The sequence below is a fragment of the Macrobrachium nipponense genome, chromosome 8, assembly GCF_015104395.2.
Source record: "Macrobrachium nipponense isolate FS-2020 chromosome 8, ASM1510439v2, whole genome shotgun sequence".
Taxonomy (NCBI): Eukaryota; Metazoa; Arthropoda; class Malacostraca; order Decapoda; family Palaemonidae; genus Macrobrachium; species Macrobrachium nipponense.
This window is the reverse complement of record NC_087203.1, coordinates 83,192,653-83,220,567: the sequence shown is the minus strand read 5'-3', so window position 1 is coordinate 83,220,567 and position 27,915 is coordinate 83,192,653. Positions and strand designations below refer to the sequence as shown.

The 27,915-nt window shown below is 37.6% G+C and overlaps 1 protein-coding gene across 4 annotated transcripts in view; it reads left to right on the top strand.

Moving 5' to 3' along the window:
- Positions 1-27,915, top strand: part of LOC135222890 (alpha-(1,3)-fucosyltransferase C-like) — a 323,079-nt gene that overhangs the window by 20,777 nt on the left and 274,387 nt on the right. For all 4 annotated transcript variants that reach the window (XM_064261263.1, XM_064261265.1, XM_064261261.1 and 1 more), the window contains exon 3: positions 21,806-21,958. The gene's annotated coding sequence lies outside the window, so the exon portion shown is untranslated. The remainder of the gene's footprint in view (positions 1-21,805; positions 21,959-27,915) is intronic.

Sequence of the window (27,915 nt, the reverse complement as noted above, 5' to 3'; positions counted from 1 at the left end):
ACTTGTCATGCAATCAGGAATACACAGGGCGTATGGAAGCTGCCTTTCTCGATGAAAGGTAAATTGGATATTTCGAATTTTGGACATTTTAAGACTGGGAAAAGGTTTATGTTCACTTTAATGGCCTCTGATGAAAAAGGACCCGGATTAATTTACCATTTTTTCGTCTCGATTAAAAATGCGAAACCTTTCATGCCCAATAATTCTACTCTTTGATGCGAGCAATTTCCGGCTTAACGGTCGTTTGTAAAAGTTAGTTGCAGTTCATTTATCATTCATGATGTATCAAGTGATAGTTTTCGGGGTACATATCTCACTGAAATGTTTTTCTGTGGTAATTCCGCATAAAAAAAACATCTTACAAACTTCGTCCATTTTCGAAATTTATGATGAAGGAAGGATAATATTATTATATATAAGGTTATATATATATATATATATATATATATATATATATATATATATATACTTATATATTATATATAATTTAATATATCTATATATATATTATATATATATATATATATATAATATATAATAAATATATATATATATATATATATATATGATATATATATATATATATATATATTTTTTACGTATGAGCCCGGCCTTGGAGAGACTCGATACGTAAACAGAAATAATGGAGGGGGGACAAGATGAAATTAATTGAACTTACCGTAAAACTGGTAGTTAGTGATAATTTCTTTAGAGGAAAAGGTCGTCAGAAACTCAACTAGTTACTTTACAGCTATTTATTTACAAAAGGCCCGTACTGGCCTGGAGAAAAGTAAATGCAGCGTCCACACGTTGGGACTTATAATCTCTCACAAATGGATAATAGCTGGCTCAAAATGGAATTCTTACAAGCTGGTTTCATAAACTTGGGTAATGCAACACTTGCGGGCAGAGAGACGTGACACGTGACTCAGGGAATCTGGAAAAAGAATCCCAGATTAAACAAGATAAAAGAAAAAGGATTTATTGCCCAATTTCATTTGTTTAGTTCTCTAACACTGGGGAAAAGGAACTTTTTAATGTATCACTGAGGTATGCAATGACTTCATTTGTCTTGGGACGATCACACAAGGGGAAGCATGCGGCCATGAGGCAGTGAGGGAACAAAAGGATGAGTTCTTTTTGGGTTGGAAATTGAATTGGGAAAATGGGGATCAAATAGATAATAGGATGTGAGGGACTGGCAATATGCTGTTTCACAAGACGTACCTGGATGTCGTGTTCAGTGGATCTTTGTAGAAAAACGTGGCCTGGCTTTGTCTTAGGCCTGGGTCTATTGGCGCGCCACTCACGCCCTGGATAGGCCTAACAGGAAGGCAGGTGGTCGGACATCCGTCCGAGGTCGCGTCTTGCAGTCGACTGGGGCAGAATCCAGGTGTTTTCCATGGGTGTTGGGAGTCAGCTTAACCCCCCACGAGACAGGGCAAATCCTGGAAACAGAACATACAGCCAGCAGAGGGTTCACAGGAAAAAGAGCTTAAGATATAGGTCTGAGAAGTACCAATCTGCCTACATCCTTCCCTTTTGAGATACGTCCCTAAAGCTGACAAAAGACTTTTTTTTCCCCCAACTTAGGAACTCCCTACCTCTGGCGGGCGGGGTTTGGTTTCCCGCGTTTACTAAAAATCAGCTGATATTTGGAGGAAATGGCTGCCGTTTTCCAAATCAAACTAATTAATTAATTTCTGGGTAGACGAAACGATCTATAAACGTCACAGCTCCCCCTGTTAAGAAGGCATTCACTCCCTTTCGGGCGTGAAGGTCTTGGCTTAAATAAGTTGATCGTCTCGACTACCCAGTTCTCCTACTCCAACTTGAAGTTTTTAGAGCAGCGATACAGCTAGCTACAGTGGCCTACCTAACTTATAGGTGGAGATGCTATGTGTACTAACTTAATGGAGTAATGTAGTCTAGCCTAAGTAATAACTACTCTACCCCTAGATAAGGTTACTTGAAAATTCTACTTGCTACTAACCTAATGCCCTGGTACTAAATCATTAGCCTAACCTACTCAATACAGTTAATTGGGGACGCAATCATTCCAGAGTGTGGTACGCACAGCAGTAATGTGTCGCCGGAATTGTTAAAATACATGAGGTGAGGTAATGATGCGTGAGGATGATGAGTGGTTAGTGCATTACCAGGATGGAAATGTAATGAGGTAATTATATTTAAGTGAGGGTTAGTATTACAATTGCTAGGGGTTAGAGGGTTAGTTTTACTGGCAGAGATCAGGCTGGCTACCTTTTCTGGGTAGGTGCCAGGATCACTCTGCAATTGAATGCGACACTGTACCTCGGGCACAGGTGTCAAGGAGAGCATGTGGCTCTTTGGTTAGTTTGTTAATGATTTGTTACGTCCCTTCTTCTTCTTCTTCTTATTCCTCCAGGGCCTGGCTATACCAGTCCTAGGAGTAGACGGAGGCACCGACTCTGGGGAAAGGCCAGAAACGCCGGCAGGAGCAGAGGCAGTGGTAGCCTGAGGGATTGCAGGAGAACACCCTACTTCGGTATCTGCAGCAACCGTCGTAGAGGTGGAACCTACAGCAGGGGAGGCCCTCACTTCAGCTGCTGCGACAGCCGTCGTAAGGGGAAACCTCCAGGCTGACTCCGTGTCGGGCAGTTCCTGGTTTTCCAGATGAGGTATGAAGGTAAGGTCTGCTGGAGGTTCATCCTCGGGCGACAGTGGTGAGGGTGAAGAAGACTCATGGACATGGGATTGGCCATGGGCTGCGGTAAGCTCCATGCCTGTTGGAGGATCTCCTGTAGGAGGATCCTTGATTAGGTTAGGCGCTGGCGCTAGCTCGGGGCCAGGCGCAGAGGTCAAGTTCGGTGGTGGCTCTACGTCCAGGCTGGACGGAGCTTGGCACTGCTCAGTGCTGCCAAGTGGCACTAGCAGAGAGTTGAGGTCGACTGGACCTGTGACGGGTACCGGAGGTGCAATACCTCTCAGCGTGCCCTTGGAAATGGGAGACAGAGGCTCCTGTCTCTTGTTGAAGGCTAAGCCTTGTGGAAAATGGACAGTGTCCGCTGCTGGTAGTCGGCTAGGGCACCTAGGCCAATTCGTGGAGTGCCCTAGTATGTTGCAGGTTTTGCAACGGAACTGTGAATGGTCAATCTCCCTCCTTGGTAACGGGGGAGACTGTTGGTGGACGTACTTCCTGGAGGAAGTTGAATTTTGGTGACTCCTTGCTTTGGAGTGATTTGACGTGGGGTTAGGACCCCTAGGCTTTTTGGAATGCGAGGGGGACTTCATGTCTTGCCCTAGGAGGAGGTCGTAACCTCCTGGAATGTAGCTTGCAACTGCAAGAGTACATACTTTGGAGAAACTAGGTCTGGTGACCTTCAATTGTACGGTTGGAAGGATCAGCTTGATATGGTTGATACCTTCAATGGTTATCAGTTGACGTCTGTCAATATTAGCCCCTCGGGGGATTCGATCTTCCCGTATCAGGGAGATTTGAGCGCCAGAGTCGTCGAAGGCTCTGACGTGGCTTGGCGGATAATGGCTTTGGAGGGGTGCGACGGTTATAGGGCCCTTAGCTGGGGGTCCTAGGGAGGAAGGATTTGTAACTGCCATTACGATGGCAGGAATATTAAAATTTGCGCACCCTCCGTAGTTGGCAGACATGTGACCCTGGCGGCCACAGTCTCGGCAGAACGTGTTCCAGAACCTCTTCCGTGGCACTGGACAGTAAGGCCAAGATGGCCCCACAGGTTGCAAATCTGTGGAGTCACCCAGGCTGGCAGTGTGCTCTGGCACAGGTGAAGAGTCCTCTCTGGCAGTGATTTGAGGTAGGGAGGTCAAGGAAACCTCTGTTGAATCACCCTCGGAAACAAGTCCGGGGTCAACTGGTGGGCTTACCTCTCCCAAAGTGGAGGAGGTAGGCGGTAAAGTGGTAAGAGGCTGGCAGGATGCGGCAGGAAATTCTATCTTGGGCACTGGATCAGGACCAGGCTCACGAATAGGAAGGATGTCAGGCTGACCAGAGACGGCAGGACTAAGAGAGACAGTGGGTGCAGGGCTGGAAGCTGGCAGAGTGGCTGGAGCTAAGATACTCTCCTTACGGGCCTTCTCCCGTTTGATTTCGAGTTCCTTCTCCTTGAGAGAGAGCTCATGCTTTCTCTCTGCTTCTCTGGCTTTTCTCTCTTCTTCTCTGGCTTCCTTTTCTTGCAGGCGTGCGGCATCCTGCTGCGCCTTTATCCACTGGTCAAGTGCTGGTCCAGTGTAACCGGCCTCCTTGCCCAGAGTTATGAGGGCTCCGAGCTTCTCTAGCTCTATGGCAAAGAAGTCGCGGGAAGCAGGGGAAGACATTTCCCTTAGGCTGCAGCAGAGGCTCTGATGAAAATGAAAATAATGGCCAGGAAGGGTACTGAATGGAATGGGAGTGCCTACTGTGGAAAGTGGCACTCACTTGTAAATGGGTTCTGCAACGTGGTAGTGAAAAAAAAGTCTGAAAAGACTGGGTGCTCTGTGGCACTTGGGAAGTGGCACCTTCTGATGAGGTGAAAAAATCACATGGAGTGTGCGGCATACGTCACACTTACGGGCGTTCCCAACTTGGGAGGCGCTGGAATGGGCTACCTGTAGGTCCAATACAGGTGCACGGCACTTTCGGAGGCGTTCCTTGGTTCAGTGATCCAAAATGGTGGATACTCTAATGAATGGGCGTTCCGTAGGACGGACACGCAGGTATAGGGCTACCTGTACGTATGTACAAGTGCGTGGCACTTCAGGAGGCGTTCCTTTTTGAGACAGCACTAGTAGTGCTGGTATTGCGGCACTTCGAGAGGCGTTCCCTTGATTGGGTGATCCGGGATAGCGGATTCACTAATGGATTGGGCGTTCCGTAAGGACGGACACGCAGGTTTGACAGCACTTAGGGCTGGTATTGCGGCACTTCGGGAGGCGTTCCCTTGTTGAGTGTTCCGAAGGATCACTGACCCTTGTACACGGACACACTAATTACTTGGGCGTTCCTTAAGGACGGACACGCAGTTTTAATGGCTACATGTACGGCCTGTACAGGTGCAATGGCACTTATGAGGAGGCGTTCCTTTTTGGGCACTGGTAGCGTGCTGGTGTGTCCCGGACACTACATGCAGTATACTTAAATATACTGAAGTGAAATGGTACTCTGTTCGTGGCAGAGGGTAATAGTGGAGGAGAGAAAGTAAAAGGTGGGAGTACTTCAGCAGCCAGTCGATGGACAGTGTCACGAATTAGTGGCACTGTAAAATGGTTAGACCTGACGTGCACTGGTGGTGGCCAGTCCTAAACTGATAGGCTTCCTTGTCTGGAAGTAATGAAGGTTGCGGTGGCACACTGTGCGGTTGGTGCTTGCGGTATACGCAAGTCTTTTGTGATCAGAGAAAATGAAAAGACCACTCGGGCAACGACAGGTAATGGAAATTTTAGAAATGCTCAGTCCCTCGCTGAAGTACTCGATAAATGAAATAAATAAATGCTTGCAAACTGCAATGGACACAGGCGCATACGTATCACGCTCAGTGTAAATGAAAGACACAAGAGACTAAAATAATGTTAATTCTGCATGCTATAATTAATGGTAAGATGTAGTACTCTTGGCTTTCGTGAATACTGGGTCTCTCTCTCTCTCTCTCTCTCTCTCTCTCTCTCTCTCTCTCTCTCTCTCTCTCTCTCTCTCTTGGAGAGGGTGAAAAATGATATATGAATGAACTCCCTTATATTGGATTGAACTACTAATGTTAGTTTAATATGACGCAACTTGCGTTAAATGGTTTACTTACGTTAACGTGTAATGAAAGAATTGCTTTGGATAACGTTTTATGAAAATGATAACGCGCTCGCGGTGAACGATTTTTACGCTAAATGGTAGAGGCTTGCGCTTATGAAATGATTTGCGTTTCAATATGAATTCCACAAAGACACGTTTTACATTAACAATTCTGGTAATTTACTCTTTGAAGATTTACGTTAACTTTACGTAAGTATACTAGGTCCGTGTGACAAGTGAAAATGACGGTAAGGATTTTAAAACGATGTTAGCAAACATTTGTGAATGAGGTTACGTTAAGTACGAAGTGAAATGAAACTTTCGCTCAGTGAGCTAGTGAGCGATGCGACGTGAAACGCGGTGAGTGAGCGGGGCAGCATGTCTTCAACCAGCTGATTCTCTGTAAACGCGAGGCGATTTACAACACGAAATTCTAATTTCTTATTCAAGGCGAATTACGTTAATTTCTCTGGCAGAACGATAGATACTAGTACCGAGATTAATATTATTTACGTTAAACTTTCAAGACTTACGTTACTTTGCTTAAATCGTTTAGATAATGCTTAAAGAGATAACAAACATGGCTGCCGCTGTGAGTGAGCCGAAGGTTGGCTGGCAGGCATGAAAGTGCGCGTGCGCGAAGCTGAGAAGCTAGCCTGAGAGAGCGGTTACCAACACTTGGAATGAAACCAAGTTAAAATGAATTCCCTAACATATCACAGACAAAAGAATTGTACACTTCTTTTGCCGTAACTATTAGTAAAACACTCCTAACTAGCTAGGCTTTCTAATACAGCAATAAACCCTGGCAAAGCACTTCCTAGTTTGATCTCGTACTTTCTGTCATCTCTCTAATACACGTGCTCTGTCTCGTCCGACGAGGACAGTACAAAGTAACAGAGAATTCGTGGGGCAAATTGTTTGCTCGCCGCTAAAATAAAGCTCTGGCGCTTTCGCCGTTACAATAATAAGATTTCTACCTACACTCTTTTAAACACTTCGTAAGGAAAATACTTAAACGTACCTTATGCTAACATTGGTTATAAAGTAATCATATTAATGAATGGTATACCTTACCGTGAGTCAGTGTCTGTCTTCCGTGCAAGTGTGCTTAGTTTTTTTCGCTTTGAAAAACATTTACATTCGTTTTACAAGGGATAATGCGATTTACAAGCTTTTTTTTAAGCAAGCTAGGATCAAATCCTCGGCGAGGTCGACAATTTTACGTATGAGCCCGGCCTTGAGAGACTCGATACGTAAACAGAAATAATGGAGGGGGGACAAGATGAAATTAATTGAACTTACCGTAAAACTGGTAGTTAGTGATAATTTCTTTAGAGGAAAAGGTCGCCAGAAACTCAACTAGTTACTTTACAGCTATTTATTTACAAAAGGCCCGTACTGGCCTGGAGAAAAGTAAATGCAGCGTCCACACGTTGGGACTTATAATCTCTCACAAATGGATAATAGCTGGCTCAAAATGGAATTCTTACAAGCTGGTTTCATAAACTTGGGTAATGCAACACTTGCGGGCAGAGAGATGTGACACGTGACTCAGGGAATCTGGAAAAAGAATCCCAGATTAAACAAGATAAAAGAAAAAGGATTTATTGCCCAATTTCATTTGTTTAGTTCTCTAACACTGGGGAAAAGGAACTTTTTAATGTATCACTGAGGTTTGCAATGACTTCATTTGTCTGGGGACGGTCACACAATGGGAAGCATGCGGCCATGAGGTAGTGAGAGGGAACAAAAGGATGAGTTCTTTTTGGGTTGGAAATTGAATTGGGAAAATGGGGATCAAATAGATAATAGGATGTGAGGGACTGGCAATATGCTGTTTCACAAGACATACCTGGATGTCGTGTTCAGTGGATCTTTGTAGAAAAACGTGGCCTGGCTTTGTCTTAGGCCTGGGTCTATTGGCGCGCCACTCACGCCCTGGATAGGCCTAACAGGAAGGCAGGTGGTTGGACATCTGTCCGAGGTCGCGTCTTGCAGTCGACTGGGGCAGAATCCAGGTGTTTTCCATGGGTGTTGGGAGTCAGCTTAACCCCCCACGAGACAGGGCAAATCCTGGAAACAGAACATACAGCCAGCAGAGGGTTCACAGGAAAAAGAGCTTAAGATATAGGTCTGAGAAGTACCAATCTGCCTACATCCTTCCCGTTTGAGATACGTCCCTAAAGCTGACAAAAGACTCTTTTCCCCCAACTTAGGAACTCCTACCTCTGGTGGGCGGGGTTTGGTTTCCCGCGTTTACTAAAAATCAGCTGATATTTGGAGGAAATGGCTGCCGTTTTCCAAATCAAACTAATTAATTAATTTCTGGGTAGATGAAACGATCTATAAACGTTACAATATAATATATATATATATATATATGTGTGTGTGTGTGTGTTTGTGCTTGTGTGTCATTATCGTAGTCTAGTGGGCAATCGTTTATATTCCTTTTTAGGCTGAAATATATATGTAGAATCTACTGGTCATTTTTACCAGATACATATGAAATTGTAACAGCCACAATGACCATTTGACTTCTCAAATTCTTTGTTCTTTTTTGGATACGCTTGTCACTACAAAGCTTTGAGCTCCAACTTTAAAGAAATTTGAAGAATCATGATGTCCGGTAGCGTGAAACGAACGCGCGATACCATAATCACGACCTGAACACGAGAAGGATAAAAGTCTATTCCCTCTCGTACATATTCAAATTTCTTTGAAGTTGGAGCTCAAGGCTTTGTAGTGACAAGCGTATCCAAAATATAGCAAAGAATTTGAGTGGTTAAGAGGACATTGTGGCTATTAAAATTTCTTATGTATCTGGTAAAAATGACCAGTTGATTCTACATATATATTTCAGCCTAAAAAGCAATGAAAACGATTGCCCACTTGATTACGATGGTAAGGATGGGTCTATTCCAGCTCTAATAAACATATATCTGAGAACGACAGGTATATGTATGTACGAGAGGGAATACACTTTTATCTTTCTCGTGGTCAGCTCGGCACGGTAATGACCTCATCGTGATTATGGTATCGTGGGTTCGTTTTCCCGCTACTGGACATCATGATATCTTCGAAGTTTTGTAGTGATAAGCGTATCGTAAAAAGAGCAAATATAGCCATTACAATTTCATATGTATCTGGTAAAAATGACCTGTAGAATCTACACACACACACTCACACACACACACACACACACACACACACATATATATATATATATATATTATATGTATATATGTATATATATATATATATATATATATATATATATATATATATATATATATAGATATATATATATATATATATATATATATATATATATATATATATATAGATGAAGTTTGTATTGATATGGTTCTTGAATAGGTTCTTGAAAATTTTGAATATTTTTTCATGTATTGTTCGGAAGACATCACCACAGCCTATCTATTCTCCACTGGCTCTTCCATACTAATGTGGTTTGTTAGAAGTTTTGATTTTATTTTTTTTTACATATTTTTTCGAATATTTAGAACCAGCATGAGTGTTACACCTCTCATGACAAAATAGTTACCATCATATTCGACTGTGGTTTTGATATTGAAAGATCTTTTCCAATGTTGCTAATCTCTCGAGGAACATCTTCAGCTTTTCATTCCAGAATTGATTAATCCATTTACTCCCAAAGTGGGATCTATAGGCTATGAATCGGCGTTTGTGGTCCAGGTACTTTGGACGCCAGATGATTCAATATAAATCAGTTAGCTAAGGATTCCTCTTTAAGCAACCGTTACCTTTATGCTGTTATTGGCAACTTTTTTTTCTAACTTCAGAGATGGCTGTTTCTAGTTTCATCTTAGGATTTAATTCTAAAAATATATAATACTAAAAAGAGGACCTACAACTTTATAGGACAGCATTGTAGCATACAACAGAAAATCTCATGTTACATTTGACTTCATTGTATTTTCTTAGACACAGTGGTCATCTGAATGGACCCCATAACAACTGCTTGACAAGAGAATGCAAATTTTTGTAGGACATATTTAAGGTCTGTGTCTTGATCATTCCTGTAACCCCGAATTACATTTTGGTTACAGGCTGACTTTTAGTAAGGAAGAATAAACTCGGTAGAATAAATTAGATTTTCATGTGAGATACTTATAATTCTGGCATAGCTGTAATAAAAAATGTAATTTATTGGGGAAAGTCAGTAGGAAAATTTACTTATTACAACAAGCCAGTGCAGCTTTTTTGCAGCAGCAAATATGGAAGTGACGTATTTGGTAAGCTATCTTTGTATCTCATCAAAAAAGAAAAGTGTGAATTTCGCTCTCCACTCGCCTAAATCTCGGAATAATGTTCATGTTGAATGATTTACCATCAAAATGTCAGATTATAAATGAGCCTTCATTTTATTCTGGTTGTCACTCCTATTTTATAGATATTTTTCGCTTCTGGTGCTTCAATTTAGCGATGGAAAATCGTTATTGCCTTTAAACGTGACTGCCTTACTTTTACAATTTAAATATGCACGTGTCTGCATAAAGGTAGAGAGATGCGGATGTTTTTGAACGTTCTATTCCCTTGTGAATAATTGGGGGTTTCAAGGTTATGGAGTTGTCAAACTGACTAATTAATTTTATGAAAATGCTTATTTTTATCTCTCTCGGATATGACAATACTTTTTATATTTTTTAAAGGAATAAGCACTGATAATTTAACTTGACGTTACCTATTGCGGAAAACAATGGCTTTGATTAGACTATTTTTCATCCCTTTGATACGAGTAAATGCTTACAACTGATAAAACTATGCAGTTTAACTATGGTAATACTCTTTCTTTATGATTTTCATTGTTTGCGAAAATGTTTGATTGTTTTTACGTCGTCCCTTTGCTATTTAGCGCTAAAGTGATGAGCATCATTACTGGTTGAATAATGATAATGTTACCAATCCCATTTCAGTTTCAATGTTGACGGGATACAGTGATGTCGATTTACAAAAGGGGCTTGAAGGTCCCTGACGTAGTAGCCATCTTGCTTGGTGAGACGTACCCGCGTGAAGTCAGATTAATCAACAGATATCACAAGTTTAACATACGACTAGAATTTGAGAAATATCTAGAAGTGTTCGTGAACTATCGGTGATAAGATTAGTGTGAAAAAGCGTCTTCTAAGTTAGTTTATCAAGTGTAATACTATAAATCAGAACAAGATGGCAGTAAGTTCCAACTGCGGGAAGAGGTGGCGTAATTTGGCGTGTTTAGCAGATTCGCAATAAGATGAGGTAGCAGGAAGGGAACTGGCATTTCTCATCTATGAAATCAGCAACAGTCCTAACCAAAAAGATACAAAAGCATTCATAGATATATTAGAAGGATATAATCCTTCAAACTGGAACAAATCTAATGAAAACATCTTGAAAATAATTGAAGAAGTTCCAAATAAAATCCAAGTGGTCAAGAGACTCATAAAGAAAATATACATAAACCAACATATTCCGACAAAGAAAATGAATAAGGTGAATCTTGTGAATATCCTAATTGATGCATTAGGAAAAAGAATGCCAAAAGCATGCAAACTGTGTAAGGTTTGGTATAGCATAGTCAATCCACAAAACCTAATCAGAAAATGTGCTGCATGCAACATTCCGACCCATCCACAGTGTGCTGAGGTAATACAAGATTTGAGAAAAGATACAAGAATTTTTGTTCAACATGTCTATCATGGATAGACAATGTTATTAAATCAAGATTGAATGTACAAATAGTTGAGGATGAAGAAGAAGAGGAAGAGGAAGAAGAAGAAGAAAAAGAAGAAGAGGAAAACGGAAGAGAAGTAAACAAAAATGAAATGACAGAAAAAAATAAGGAAAACAAAGAACAAGATAAAAGTATGGATGCAGAGATACTCATTGATACTACATATGAGGCAATAAAGCAGCATACCTACGAAGAAATAAATTACGATATGACAACAGAAAAGCAAATCCCGAAGAGGCTCTACCCAGATCTACACAATGACGGGAAAGAGGAAAAAATAGACAAGAAAGACAAAATCTGCAACCTTTTGAAAAGAGGGAATTGCAGATTTGGAGAAAGATGTTACTACAAACATCCTAAGATATGTCAAAACTATGAAATATATGGTAAATGTGCATACTTAGATGGATATGGGGATGATTGCAGAGATCTGCATCCAAAAATATGTAAAAACCTAAAAGAAGGAAAAGGATGTAAGTTCGACAAAAAATGCAAATATATGCACCCTGTAGCCATGAATCATAATCAAATAAATAACCAACCAAGTAATAAAATCCAAAATAAGAAAGAAACAAATAAAGAGAGAAATCAAGAATATCAGGTAAAAGAGAAAAGCAAACCACCAATGAGATATGCAGAGGTGTCAGCAAAAAATTTCAAAGCATCAGCTCCGAAATTCTACTCAAGAGATAATAACTGTATTTATTATGCAAGAGGATAGTTGCAGAAACGGAGAAAATTGCAAGATTCCGACACAAAATGAATAATTATAGATGAAGGAAGATCAAATATTATGGAAAAGTTGGATTTTTTAATGTCAGAATTTCTGGAAATGAAAAAAGAACAACATACCAGAACAGGAAAGAGACATGGGAAAAAAATCCTTATTACTACCAGTATTAAATGAAGGAGAAAACAAGCAAACCATCATAGTGATGAATGCGCAGGGTTTAGTTACGAGTAACTCAAAAAGAAAAATAGAGTACTTAGAAGAACTAACCCAAAATGAAAAGAAAATAGATATAATGAATATAAGTGAAACCTGGTATTCCCAAGAGACTGGAATGATGATCAAATAAAAGGGTTCCAAACTTATAGATCAGATAGAAAAAATAGGAATCAAGGGGGAACCGCAATATATGGGAAAGACAAAAAACAAGGAAAAATATATGAGAAATATAGTAACTCAGAATGTGAACTAATAGCGGTAGAATTTGAATCTGAAAAATTGATGAACATAGTAATATATAGACCTCCTAATACTAAAGAGTTTGACTTAATAATTGAAAAATTGGATGATATATGTAGAAATCACAAGGACTGGACTATTCTCCTATCTGGTGACTTCAACTTTCCTTTCGTAGAATGGAAAGAACGAATAGGAGATTGTGGTTGTACTTATACATATAAAAAAGAGAGTAATAGTAGTGCAGAAGATAAGAGGCAATTTGAAAAGCTATTAGATATGCTACTAGAATACAACATTCAACAAATAAATCACCTGCCAACAAGAAAGGAAAATACTTTAGACCTAGTATTTGTGAACGAGATGAATTATGTTAAAGAAATAATAGTTTATAATGCGAGTATTTCAGACCATAATGTCATAGAATTAACAGTTCATTCCAAAGCAAGTGAAAATAGAGATAAGCAAGAAATGAAAAAGTGGGAAGGATATGGGAAAATACAACTTCTACAGTAAAAATATAAATGGTCAGAAATTAATGAAGAATTAAACAAAGATTGGGATAACATTTTCTAAGTGATGACGTAGTGATGACATAAGGGTAAATACGGAGATATTATATAAAATATTGGAGAAAATAGTGGAAAAATATATACCGAAGAAGAAAAGTAAACATCATTCATGCATACCAAGAGACAGAAGGATCTTGTTCCAGAAAATCAGAAAGTGGAAAAAAGGTCTTGCAAAAGAAAAAAATGCATGGAAAGTTATAGAACTAAAAAGTAAGATAGAAAATGCAGAACAAAAGATTATACAATCAAAAGAAAATGAAAAACGGGACTTGGAAGAAAAAACCCTATTAAATATCAAGCAAAACCCCAAACTATTATACTCATATGCGAAGATGATGAATAAAAGAAGAATAGAAATAGGCCCTCTGAGAATTGAAGGAAGGGAGATTTAACGAATGAAAAAAATGGAAATTTGCCAAACATAACTGGCAGAACGATATAGAGAATTCACCCCTAGAATAGATAATGAAGATAATGATATAGAAGTAAGGGAAAAAAATAGTGAATATTTAGCTGACATAGAAATTAATGAAGCTGATATTGTGCAGGCAATTAATGAAATTAAAAATGGAGCTGCTGCAGGGCCGGATGGAGTCCCTGCTATTTTGTTAAAGAAAGTAGTTCATTCTATCGCAAAGCCACTTGCAATATTATTAAGACAAAGTGTAGATACAGGCAAGATTTATGATGAGCACAAATTAGCATATATCACCCCTACTTTCAAAAGTGGATCAAGACTAGAGGCAAGTAATTATAGGCCTGTGAGTCTAACATCACATATTATGAAAGTGTATGAAAGGGTAATGAAGAAAAATATTATGAAACATTTAATAAAAAAATAATTTGTTTAATATAGGACAACACGGTTTCGTACCCGGTAAAAAGTACACAAACCCAACTGTTAGTCCACCGTGAGAACATATTCAAAAATATGAAAAGCGGAAATGAAACAGATGTGGTTTATCTAGACTTTGCAAAAGCTTTTGACAAAGTAGACCATAATATATTAGCAAAGAAAATTAGAAAACACAATATCGTAGATAAAGTAGGAAGATGGTTAAAAGAATTTTTACACAACAGAAAACAGATAGTTATTGCAAACGATGAGAAATCGGATGAAACCAAGGTAATATCCGGTGTGCCACAAGGTACGGTGCTAGCTGCAATATTGTTTGTTATTATGATTGAAGACATAGACAGTAATGTTAAGGATTCGGTAGTGAGTAGTTTCGCTGATGACACAAGAATAAGTAGAGAAAATTACTTGTGATGAAAGATAGGAACGGCTCTACAAAGAGACCTTAACAAAGTATATGATTGGGCAGAGGTAATAGGATGGTATTTAACTCTGATAAATTTGAATCAATAAATTATGGAGACAGAGAAGGAAAGCTATATGCATATAGGGGACCTAATAATGAGACAATCACAAATAAGGAAGCAGTTAAAGACCTTGGTGTGATGATGAATAGGAACATGTTATGCAATGATCAAATAGCCATTCTGTTGGCAAAATGTAAAGCAAAAATGGGAATGTTGTTACGGCACTTCAAAACAAGAAAAGCTGAACACATGATTATGCTTTATAAAACATATGTTCGTAGTCCACTTGAATATTGCAATATGATATGGTACCCACACTATCAAAAGGATATTGCACAAATAGAGAGTGTACAAAGGTCCTTTACAGCTAGAATAGAAGAAGTTAAGGACCTAGACTACTGGGAAAGACTACAATCCTTAAAATTATATAGTCTAGAAAGGAGAAGAGAAACGCTACATGATAATTCAGGCATGGAAACAGATAGAAGGAATAACAGAAAATATCATGGAACTAAAAATATCAGAAAGAGCAAGCAGAGGTAGATTAATAGTGCCCAAAACTATACCAGGAAAAATAAGGAAAGCACACAGGACATTAATCCACTACGCACCAGCATCGATAATGCAGCGTCTATTCAATGCGTTGCCAGCTCATCTGAGGAATATATCAGGAGTGAGCGTAGATGTGTTTAAGAATAAGCTCGACAAATATCTAAACTGCATCCCAGACCATCCAAGATTGGAAGATGCAAAATATACCGGAAGATGTACTAGCAACTCTCTGGTAGACATTAGAGGCGCCTCACACTGAGGGACCTGGGGCAACCCGAACGAACTGTAAGGTCTGTAAGGTAAGGTAAGGATGCAACGGTCTAAGATGGGATAGGTTAGGGATAATAAGGTAATGTGCATTTTAAGAATATGAGAAATACTGCTCTTGATCTTGCATAGCGACGAAGGTATCACTAAGCACCAAATGAGAATAGTGGTATGAGTCGTCGTTTTTATTTAATCGATACAACATTAAAGTTGAAGTTTTCTATGTGAAGGTTAACCTCGTTGTTTTGCTTCTTCAGTTACAAACTGTAGTCGAATCTTTTTTTTTAAATATGCTGGTAAGAGATGAATTTTCACTTTTGCTGCATTAGAATTGAATGTCGAATCATTCTATAAGTTGAAAGAGAAAAACGTTTGCAGGTTTAAGTAAATAGACAAAAATTAATTGATTGATTTCTGTACAGTATTGTCTGAGGACATATAAACAAAATCGCTGGAATGAATACATATAGGTATACAGAAATATATTTTTGACTAAAACTTAAAGAAAATGGAATCCAAAAGTGCAGGATAGTGCTGTATAGATACCGTCTGAAAATGTTAAACAGCACCAGATTTTGCGTTTCACTTTTACTATCCTTATTTGTTGTTGAAAGGTAATGAAAATTTAGTATTTAGCTTATGTATGCATACACGCATACATATATATAGGACATGTATTCATGTGACGGAGAAAGCAGCTTAAACTCGGCGCCTAATAATTCTATTGTGTGCCTGTTGTCGCAAGTACTGAATTATGTGCTTGACACTTAGTCAGCTGGGGCGCGTCGAAGTCGGGTGAAGAAGGGCAAGAGGTTTGATGCAGTTAAGGCCAGGACTTTCTAGAGCCATTCCTTCTAAGGAGAAGATGCATATAGGATTAACATAGACATCTACCTATCTGTCTGTCAGAAATTAGATAAGTTTTTCACAAGAAACAGAAATTTTTCAACATTTGTGAAAACTTTAAGGAGCTTCCCTCTGGGATGGTTATGAACGCAGTCAATTGGCCTTTATTCTTGACGGGAAACTTTTTTTCTCTTAACGTTATTAAGAACGTCCCAGAGAGAGGTATTAGTGCAAAAAAGTTAACGACACTTATCCGAAAACAGGAAATAAAGATGTCTTGTCCGTGTCCTACTTTCCGCACCTGAAATTTCACATCATTCAACATTACAGATAAGAGGAAAATACAAGGTTGTTGTGTGTTTCTCCCCCATGAACTTCCTTTTGTTCATATCTGGTGCGAATCGACTCCATTATACGATTAGTTTGACATACTTGACCTCATGCAATTATGGCTGGTATTCGTCCAATGGAAGCGTCGAAGTCCCAGTTAGATCTGAGTCTGGCGCAATACAAAAAGTCATTAAGGACGCGTTCTGTGTCGTCGCATGTCTGTTGTCATCGAAGTGTTCAAACTGTTTCCATGCTTGCTAAAATGTAATAACACTAGGTCTTCATTCTCCTTATTTATTTGTGAGAAATGTCTAAGCTGTGCAACTTTCTTCTGAATAGACACTTTATGGAACATTGTATTTAACACGCGGACTCGAGTTTTGTACTTTTGTCAAGCTTTGTAAGACATTTGTTTTGCAATGACATTTTAGAATTTTTTTTCATGCATATCTGCGTCCTATAATTCATTTTGTGTACATTAATAGCGCATGGGTTATAATCAAACAATACATATGTATACATATTTGTTTTGGGTACCATTAGTAGTGCGTGAGTATTACTAGCTAGTCTTTCTCACCACTGCCCATATATATATATATTATATATATATAATATAATATATATATCTATATATATATAATATATATATCTCATATTATATAATATATTAATATAATATATATATTAAATATTATATAGATACTTATAATATTTCTATTGATTATAATTATTAATATATAATATATATAAAGGTTTTTTTGCCACGAAGGAAAAAAATGAAAAAGCGAGATAGCCAAGTACTTTCGGTCCTGTTCGGACCCTTTACTGAGGCAAACTGATTTTACAAAGAACAGCATAGTCAAAAGAAGGCTTAATATACAAACTGACACTACCAGATTAGCCATAAGGGCGATTATCACTCTACAGAGAGGAGGAGCCGCCAGAGGCTAGCCACACCTTGAAGGATAACCGCAGTAAACAAGTTATTCTTCCAGAAAACAGTACATTTTGAAAAAAAAAAAAAATTTTCCCAACAAAAATTATTATTAATGAAAAGACGAAAGAAAATATAAATAAATATATATATATCAAGCAAGAGAAAGAGGGAGAGAGAATATCGAACCAGAGAGAGAGAGAGAAAGAAATAAAAACTATATACATGTGGGACTAATTTATTAGTTGTTCATTTATTTTGAGGTCCTTCATAAACATCTTACAAATATATGGGTCCATATATATGTTCCTACGCGCTTTGCGTATCACAAGTCCACAATATCTGGACCAAGAAATAGAATACATAAAAAAGATAGGAAACGATCTCTGCTACCTACCTCATTTAATTGATTTATGTTATCAAAAAAAGCTCAAAAAGTTTTATAATGTTGCTATTAATGAAAAAGAAATGCCTAAAAATGTACTGAACTTACCTTATTTTCGTGGATTTGAAACCATAAAATCAATATTTAAATCGTTTAATGTTAATGTAGTGTTCTCTTATAACAATACCATTAAAGATATGCTAATTAAGAATAGTCCCGTAACAAATAACAACATCATTTACAAAATTCCTTGTAAGGATTGCCCTTCGTTTTACGTTGGTCAGTCAAGTAAAAATTTATGTGTACGTATAAAGCAACATATGTATTCAGTTAGAACAGCCCAGACTTCAAATGCACTGTTTATCCATCTGAGTGAAAAATCTCATTGTATTAATTGGGGTGATACCTCGGTAATTGCTAGATCTAATGATTATGTTTCAAGAAATTTACTGGAATCGGCAATTATACAAATCACTAATAAAAACAACCTAAATCTTAGTCTGGGAATGTACCATTTGGACCCACATGTTTGTAAGATGTTTATGACGGACCTCAAAATAAATGAACAACTAATAAATTAGTCCCACATGTATATAGTTATTATTTCTCTCTCTCTCTCTCTCTCTCTCTCTCTCTCTCTCTCTCTCTCTCTCTCTCTCTCTCTCTCGGTTCGATATGCTCTCTCCCTCTTTCTCTTGCTCGTATATATATATATATATATATATATATATATATATAATATATATATATATATATATATATATATATATATATTTATATTTTCTTTCGTCTTTTCATTAATAATAATTTTTGTTGGGAAAATTTGTGTAAAAATCATGATAATAAATTGTATATGCTCCCATTTTTTTTTTTTTCAAAATGTACTGTTTTCTGGAAGAATCACTTGTTTACTGCGTGTATCCTTCAAGGTGTGGCTAGCCTCTGGCTGTTGCTCCTCTCTGTAGAGTGAAAGTCGCCCTTATGGCTAATCTGGTAGTGTCAGTTTGTATATTAAGCCTTCTTTTGACTATGTTGTTCTTTGTGAAATCAGTTTGCCTCAGTAAAGGGTCCGAACAGGACCGAAAGTACTTGGCTATCTCGCTTTTTCATTTTTTTCCTTCGTGGCAAAAAAACCTTTATTTATACATAGCATCACGTTTTATATACTTCGTGATCAAGTTATTCATATATATATATATATATTATATATTATACATATATATTATACTATTAATATATCTATATGAGATATATATGTATATATATATTGATATATATATATATATATATATATTTAATATATATATAGATATATTTTATATATATATATTATATATATACTATATATATATTATATATATATATATATATATACATACATATGTGTGTGTGTGCAGTATGAGGGTACAATCAGAGCTTCAGGACGGTGGATAACGTCCCAAGGGTTGAGAATGATCGTCTCGACCCTCTCAAATGACACCGTATTTTTTATGGTGTGTGTACACTAGTTTCGGTGTAAAAGAAGTGTGGCTCAAATAATGAACGATACAATGGTTACTGGTCACTTCCAGCTTTAACTGCTGGGTCGCTGATCAGGTCCTTTCCAGAAAGCTAACACAAAATTAGCCGTATTATACACCTATAGGAAACAATCCCAAGCACGGTGGTGAACCCCCTACACACAAGTGATTATTCAGAAAGCCAACAAAATTAGCCGTATTTTGCCCTTTCAGGAAAGTATCACCAACAGGGTGTTCAAACCCATACACGCAAGCGATGAAGTGAAAAATGATTATTTTATGATTTTCGGTTTTTTCGATAACTCAAGTTTTTTCTGGGTTTTATGTCTTTAATTCTGCCTAGCTTCAGAGACCTAGATATTTCTTAATCTTCTAATGGAACATAAGCCGCAACTTAATATATGCTCAAAGTGCTTGTACTTAGATACTGACAACTTTTTGTTGTTGCCACGAGTCATTTGTTAAAGCTGTAATATTTTGCTTTGGTTGATATTGATTTCTGTGAAGAAATTAAATTTTTTATATTTAGTTATAGTTTTGCGATGCAACTAGCGATGTAATCTATAAGTTTTAAACGCAATTATTTGAAAGCTTGAAACATTAGGAATACGCCCATTATTTGACATTTACATATGGATATTTGCTTACTGATTTACGTTTACATTTATTCCCACCCTGATTTATAATTATCTCCTAATTTTTGGCGATTTGTACCAATACTTTGGACAAATTATACAAAAAACGTAACGGCTCATTTTCTCAACATCCACTTTTTTACGGACTCAAAAATGTTTACTGTTAGATCGTAAAGTTTTTATTACGTAATGGGAAAATATATTATCCGCCAAGAGTTTTTCTCGTTATGAACAGAGTTAGGCGGATTAAATTTAGAGGATTGTCGATGTCCTCATCCATTAAGTCTGCGGAATTTGCACGCCATTTTAGCATATTTATTCACGGCAATAACTGCAAATTACAAGGCAAGTTTTAAGTCTCATATTTATTATGCAAATTAGGTTCATGTCTGTCAGAATTCTGTGATTACATAGGTTTTATCCTTTAGTTTATTTCCCGTAATGTTATTTGTATTTGGTAAGTTTCTACTTTTTACAAAAGGGCATCTTATTACTCTGCAAATCTTAATTATCCGTATGATCGTGTTCTATAAAATGATTTTCATACCACAGAAAATCTAACAATTTTTGTAAATGGTATCGTTCTGCTTTCCTCAATAGGATTTAAGAAGCGATTTACATAGAAATTAACTTTTTTTTTAGAATTGGATTTTGAAGGTAAATTGCATAATTATTTTCCAGAATAACCGCATATCTCCCAGCTGTCGTCATTTATGATCTTACGAAATTATAGTGATTTTATTCTATTTACCTGCTTTCTCTTATAAGCTGCCATTTTAGGAGAAATAAATCGAAATTATGGATAATTCGATTTTTCCTACTCTTGTTTTCTCTTCTCAATAACCGTAATATAAAGTCCATAAGAATATGGATGGATTTTTATGAATGATTCCCTAGCAGGGATCATTTATCAGAATTAAGAATTTTTTGCTTCCATTTTGGGGAAAAATTAATTGTGTATTTTTTCTTTCCTAAATACCGCAAGTCTAACACGTTATGGAACTTTGTTTCGTCTTTTCCTTAGGGCGCTTAATGTTGATTCTCTCAGAAGCTCACAGTTTTGTTTATTTGAGTTTCTAGATATTTCTGTTTAAAGCCTTTAAAACTGCTGAGATTAGCTTTCATAGTTAACCTAAATATTCCTTATTGGAATCCCTAAAGCGGGGAGTTTTGGCATAGTTTCTTTCTATTTACTAGATAGAATTCACATTTTTCGTAGAACTCAGACGATAGGTTCTTTGTAGAATTATTAATCTTTTATTGAGAAAGATTATCTTCGAGACCTTTTTGTGAAAATTATAGTTTCCGTTAAATTTAACAGTTCGTAATGCTAATACTTACAATACTTAATTTTGTGCTTTCTTCTATATTCATTCTCATTATATTCAAGTTCTGATTTAATTATGTCTTTATTTATATGCCAATGATCACGGAAACGTTACTACCTCACATATTTTATGCTTTGAATTTTTTCCTAACAAGCTGGTTCTTATATTTACCTTCGTTCCTGTGGACTAAATGGCTCTTTCAAGCTACCATTTGCTTTCATACTCATTTTAGCTTATTATGTTTAATAGTATGTAGCCTAAGTTAATTAAGAAATTGCTCCACTTTTTGCTTCATACATAGCCATTCCTAAGAAGATGGAATTAGAATTTATACATTCTTTTCCTCTAATTATAGAACACGTATTCTTAGTTTTATTTTGCATTGTGGATTTTCAGACACGTCGCATCGAAACTGTCATAACAAGGAAGAAATGTGAAATAGAGAGACAATTTTGTTCTCCCAAGGGACTGACGTTACATTTCACACCTCAAAGAGAAGAGTTAATGCTACCTAGTGGCCAAAAGGAGATGTAAATTACCATCGTGAACGTAAGTGCTTTCAGACACGTTAGTACTTTAGTTGGTAGTCTTCAGTATTTCTTTCTATTAATGACTCAGTTTGTAGTGGTTGGATAAGTACAGTATGCACACTCATGGGTTTGCATGCATACGCACATGCACACAATCACACACACACACACACATATATATATATATATATATATATATATATATATATATATATATATATATATATATATATATATATATATGTGTGTGTGTGTGTGTGTGTGTGTGTGTGTGTGTGGGACAAAAATTAGTTGTCCACAGATTCAGTTATGACCTTGCACAGTAATCGCAAATCTGAAGCGACATGATTTTTTTTGGTATGAAATAATCGCATTTTCGTATTGAAATAAGAGATAAATATAGAGAAAGATAGGATGCCAGTTCGTAAATTTCGAACAAAACCCTATGCAGTTATGTCGTATCACTTAAGAGCATAGCTGTACCAGCATGGGCTGTTGGTTATGCGAACAGCTCTTAAACCGAAGTTTACAGTATGTTAGCTTTAACCAACGAAAGTACTGTAGTTATCTTAAATTTGGGCTGTAATTGTTAGGTGGGCTATGCATATATTAGGGCTTGTGCCTTGTATGATAAGGCGCCCTATGAGGTAATGTTAGACTAGCGATAATCTATACGCTAAGTCGGTTGGTATTGCACTTCCATCTTCAATGGAGTGTCTGGGGTTTTGTAGATCACTTACGAAGTCGGTATTATCTTTACGACGATGTGTTAAACTCATGGTTCGGTGAGGTTCTTGTAGAAAACACTAAGTATAAAAAATTATATATTCTTCTGAAGTTTTACATGGTGAAGATCAGATATGATTGTACAAGTCTTCTAATAACGATAGCTTGATCGCTTCTGCCAATGATGATGGCTAATCCTATTCCTCTACATGATAAAGCTTAGGTAAAGAGGTACAGGTCTTCTAATAACGATAGCTAACTCTGTTCTCCTTGTCTACCATCTCTGTTACAAGTTATGAAGGAACAGACAGTAGTTCGAACATATGAACATACATACAATGACATAGTTTCATACGAACACACAATCAAATGAGACACGCTACAGATCACGTAGGCGGTAGTTGTCTCAAGCAGGGGGCTTGGACTGTTTCAAAACAAATGAATGACCACAGATGACGGTATGTTATCTTAGCCTACATACTTATGGTATACGTCATCTTTAGCGTCTCTAGTCTGATCACATTCCTGCAAGCAATCTGGTTGACCTCTTTAGTTTTAGACTTTTATATATATGGACTAACATTCCATATTTTTATTATGTAAACACTTACATATATTATCCAGACCAGTGGTTCCCAACCTTTGGCACTTTGAGGAACCCCTGAGAATTTTTCTCATCCCAATGAACCCCATATATATACATATATGTATTATATATATATATATATATATATCATATAATCATATACTATACTATATATATATATGTATATATATCATCTATATATCATTATATGTAATATACATATATATATATATATATATATAAATATATAAATCTATCTAATATGTATGAATAATTATCACATCGAACCGTGATCCATTTATATATCAATTCAAGCTACAAAATGTCCTTTTCAATATCTAAATTCACTTTACCTCCCATCAAATGATATTTTTTTCATATATGTACCGAAGGGGAATTTTTTAATTGATAATAATTTCGTCCCCCCACACGCATGGGATCGAACCACCGTACAAGTGGACGGGGACGAACCAGAACAAGTTTCCCCTGTGACGCATCCCAATCAGCACCGAGACGATATACGTTCATATCGATTCTGACCCCCTACAAATCACCAGCGATCTGGAGCTTCGTAATAGAAACGATATGGAACCCGCTCTACATGTGTCCAAATTCGATGCGTTGACAGCCTTTCTAGCCTTTTGTTATGAATAATATCACATCGAACCGTGATCCATTAGATATCAATTCAAGCTACAAATATGTCGTAATATCTAAAATTCCACTTTACCTCCCAAATGATATATTTTAGATATGTACGAAGGGGAATATTTTTTAATTGATTAATAATTTTGTCCCCCCATGGGATCGAACCACCGTCCAAGTGGACAAGGGGACGAAATCAGAACAGTCAGTGACGCTATCCAATCAGCCAACAGAGACGCTATAGAAGTTCATATCGATTCTGACCTTACCAAATCACCCTCGATCTGGATGCTTTCGTAATTAGAATCGATATGGAACCCCGTCTACCATGTTGGCCAATTCGAGCGTTTGACAGCACGTAGCCTTTTGTTATGAATAATTATCACATCGAACCGTGATCCATTTATATATCAATTCAAGCTACAAATGTCCACCTTAATATTCTAAATTCTTTACTTTACCTAACCCAATGATATATTTTCATATATGACCTGACCACCAAGAAGGGAAGAGGGGGCAAGAATTTTAATTGATAATAAATTTCGTCCCCCCCCATGGGATCGAACGAACCACCGTCCAAGTGGACGGGGACGAAATGCAGAACAGTCAGTGACGCTATCCAATCAACCTACCACAGAGACGCCTAACTATAAGTTCATATCGATTGCTGACCTTACAAATCACTTGGGGGGCCCTCGATCTGGATGCTTTCGTAATTAGAATCGATATGGACCCCGTCTACCATGTTGGCCAATTAATTCGAGCGTTTGACAGGGTTCACGTAGCCTTTTGTTATGAATAATTATCACATCGAACCGTGATACATTTATATATCAATTCAGCTACAAATGTCCTTTAATATCTCAATTCACTTTACCTCCCAATGTATATATTTTCATATATGTCCGAAGGGGATTTATTTTAATTGATAATAATTCGTCCCCCATGGGATCGAACCACCGTCCAGTGGACGGGGACGAATCAGAACATCGTACGCTATCCATCATCAACAGAGACGCCTAACGTTCATATCGATTCCTGACCTGACAAATCCCCCTCAGATCTGGATGCTTTCGTATTAGAATCGATATGGAACCCCGTCTACCACTGTTGCCAATTCGAGCGTTTGACAGCACGTACCTTTTGTTATGATTTATCACATCGAACCGTGATCCATTTATCTATCAATTCAGCTACACTGTCCTTTAATACTAAATCACTTTACCTCCCAAATGATATATTTTCATATATTCCCAAGGGGAATTTTTTTAATTGATAATATTTCGTCCCCCATGGGATTCGAACCACCGTCCAGTGGACGGGACGAATCAGAACAGTCAGTGACGCTATCCAATCAGCCACAGAAACGCTATAGTTGCATATCGTTTCTGACCTTACAAATCACCTCGATCTGGATGCTTTCGTTCGAATCGATATGGAACCCCGTCTACCATGTGGGCCATTCGAGCGTTGACAGCACGTATCCTTTTGGTTATGAATAATTAGCACATCGGCCCGTTGATTCCATTTATTAATCAAATTCAAGCTACAAATGTTCCTTTAATATCTAAATTCACTTTACCTCCCAAATGATATTTTCATTATATGTACCGAAGGGGAATTTTTTTAATTTGATCCATAAAATTTCGTCCCCCCATGGGATTCGAACCCACCGTCCAAGTGGAGGGGGCGGGGACAAAATCAGAACAGTCCAGTGACGCTAATCCCAATCAGCCAACAGGAGACGCTATTAAGTTTCATATCGATTCTGGACCTATTTACAAAATCACCCTCGATCTGGATGCTTTCGTAATTTAGAATCGAATATGGAAAAAACCCCCGTCTACCATGGGGGGTTGGCTCCAATTTACAGCGTTTTTGACAAGCGACGTAGCCTTTTGTTATTGAATAGAATTATCACATCGGAACCGTGATCCATTTATAGATCAATTCAAGCTACAAATGTATTTAATATCTAAAAGTTCAACTTTACCTCCCAAATGATATATTTTCATAATATGTACCCGAAGGGGAATTTTTTAATTGAAATAATTCAATTCCGTCCCCCCATGGGATCGAACGCCACCGTCCAAGTGGGACGGGACCGAAATGCAGAAACAGTTCAGTGACGCTATACCAATCAGCCCCACAGACGCTATAAGTTCATATCGATTCTGACCTTACAATCAACCCTCGATTCTGGAATGCTTTCTAATTAGAATCGATATGAACCCCATCCTTACCATGTAATGTCCCTTCCGAGCGTTTGACCCCAGACTTAGGCCTTTTGTTATGGATAATTAGTCACATTTCGAACCGTGATCCATTATTATAATTCAAAGCTAACAAATGTCCCTTTAATATCTAAATGGTCACTTTAACCTCCCCCAAATGATATATTTTCATATATGTACCGCCTGAAGGGAATTTTTTAATTGATAGTATTTCGGTCCCCCCATGGGAATTCGAACCACCGTCCAAGTTTGACGGGGACGAAATCAGAAACAGTCGTGACGCTATCCAATCCGCCAACAGAGACGCCTATTTTAAGTTCATTATCGAATTCTGAACCTTACAAATCACCCTCATCTGGAAGCCTGTTCGTAATTATAAGCGTAATGGAACCCCCCCGTCTACCATGTTTGGGGGCCAATTCGAGCGTTTGGACAGCAACGTTAACCTTTTGTTAATGATAATTATCACATCGAACAAAGTGATCCATTTATTTAAATATCAAGTTCAAAGCTTACCAAATGTCCTTTAATTATTTCAAATTCCTTTAACCTCCCAAAAGGTATATTTTTTCATTTTATAATGTACCGAAAAGGGGGAATTTTTTTAATTGATAATAAAATTTTCGTCCCCCCATGGTATCGAACCACCGTCCAAAGTGCGGGGACGGGAAATCAGAATATCAAAGTCCAAGTGAAGCTAATCCAATCAGCCAACAGAGAACGCTATAAGTTCATATCGATTCTGAACCTTACCAATCACCCGCGATCTGGAAGGCTTTCGTAATTAACAATCGATACAGGAACCCCGTCACCATGTTTGGCCCAATTCGAGAAGCGTTTGGACAGACGTAGTCCTTTTTGTTATAATAATTATTCACTCGAACCGAGGATCCCATTTATATTATCAAAGTTCAGCTCCAATGTCCCTTGTATATCTAAATTCACTTACCTCCCAAATGGATTAGATTCTTTCATATATGTACCGAAGGGAATTTTTTAATTGATAATATTTTGTCCCCCCATGGATCGGACCAACCGTCCCAAGTGGACGGGGAAACGAAATCAGAACCAGTCAGTTGACGGCTAATCCAAATCAAGCCACAGAGACGCTATAGTTCTATCGATTCTTTGACCTTACAAAGCACCCTCGTCTGTATGCCTTTCGATTAGATCGAATAATTGAACCCCGTCTAACCAATGTTTGCCAATTCGAAGCCGTTTGAACAGCACGTACCTTTTGTTATTTTGAAGAAATTATCACATTCGAACCGTGATCCATTTACAAATATCAATTCAAGCTACAAATGTCCTTTAAAATTCTAAATTCATTTACCTCCCAAATGATATATTTTCATATATGTAACCGAAAGGGGAATTTTTTAATTGATAATAATTTCGTCCCCCCATGTGGGATCGAAAACCAACAGTCCAAGTGGACGGGGACGCAATCAGAACAGTCAGTGACGCTAATCCAATCAGCCAAGCAGAGACGCTATAAGTTTCATATCGATTCTGAACCGTTACAAACTTCACCCTCTGATCTGGATGCGTTGCGTAATTAGAAAATCGATAATGGAACCCAGTTCTACCATGTTGGCCACCAATTCGAGCGTTTGACAGCACGTAAGCCTTTTGTTATGAATAATTTATCATCGAAATCGAAACCGTGATTACATTTTATATATCAATTCAAGCTACAAATTCCTTTAATACCTAAATTCACTTTACCTTCCCAAATGATATTTTTCATATAAATGTCCGAAGGGGAATTTTTTTAATTGAATA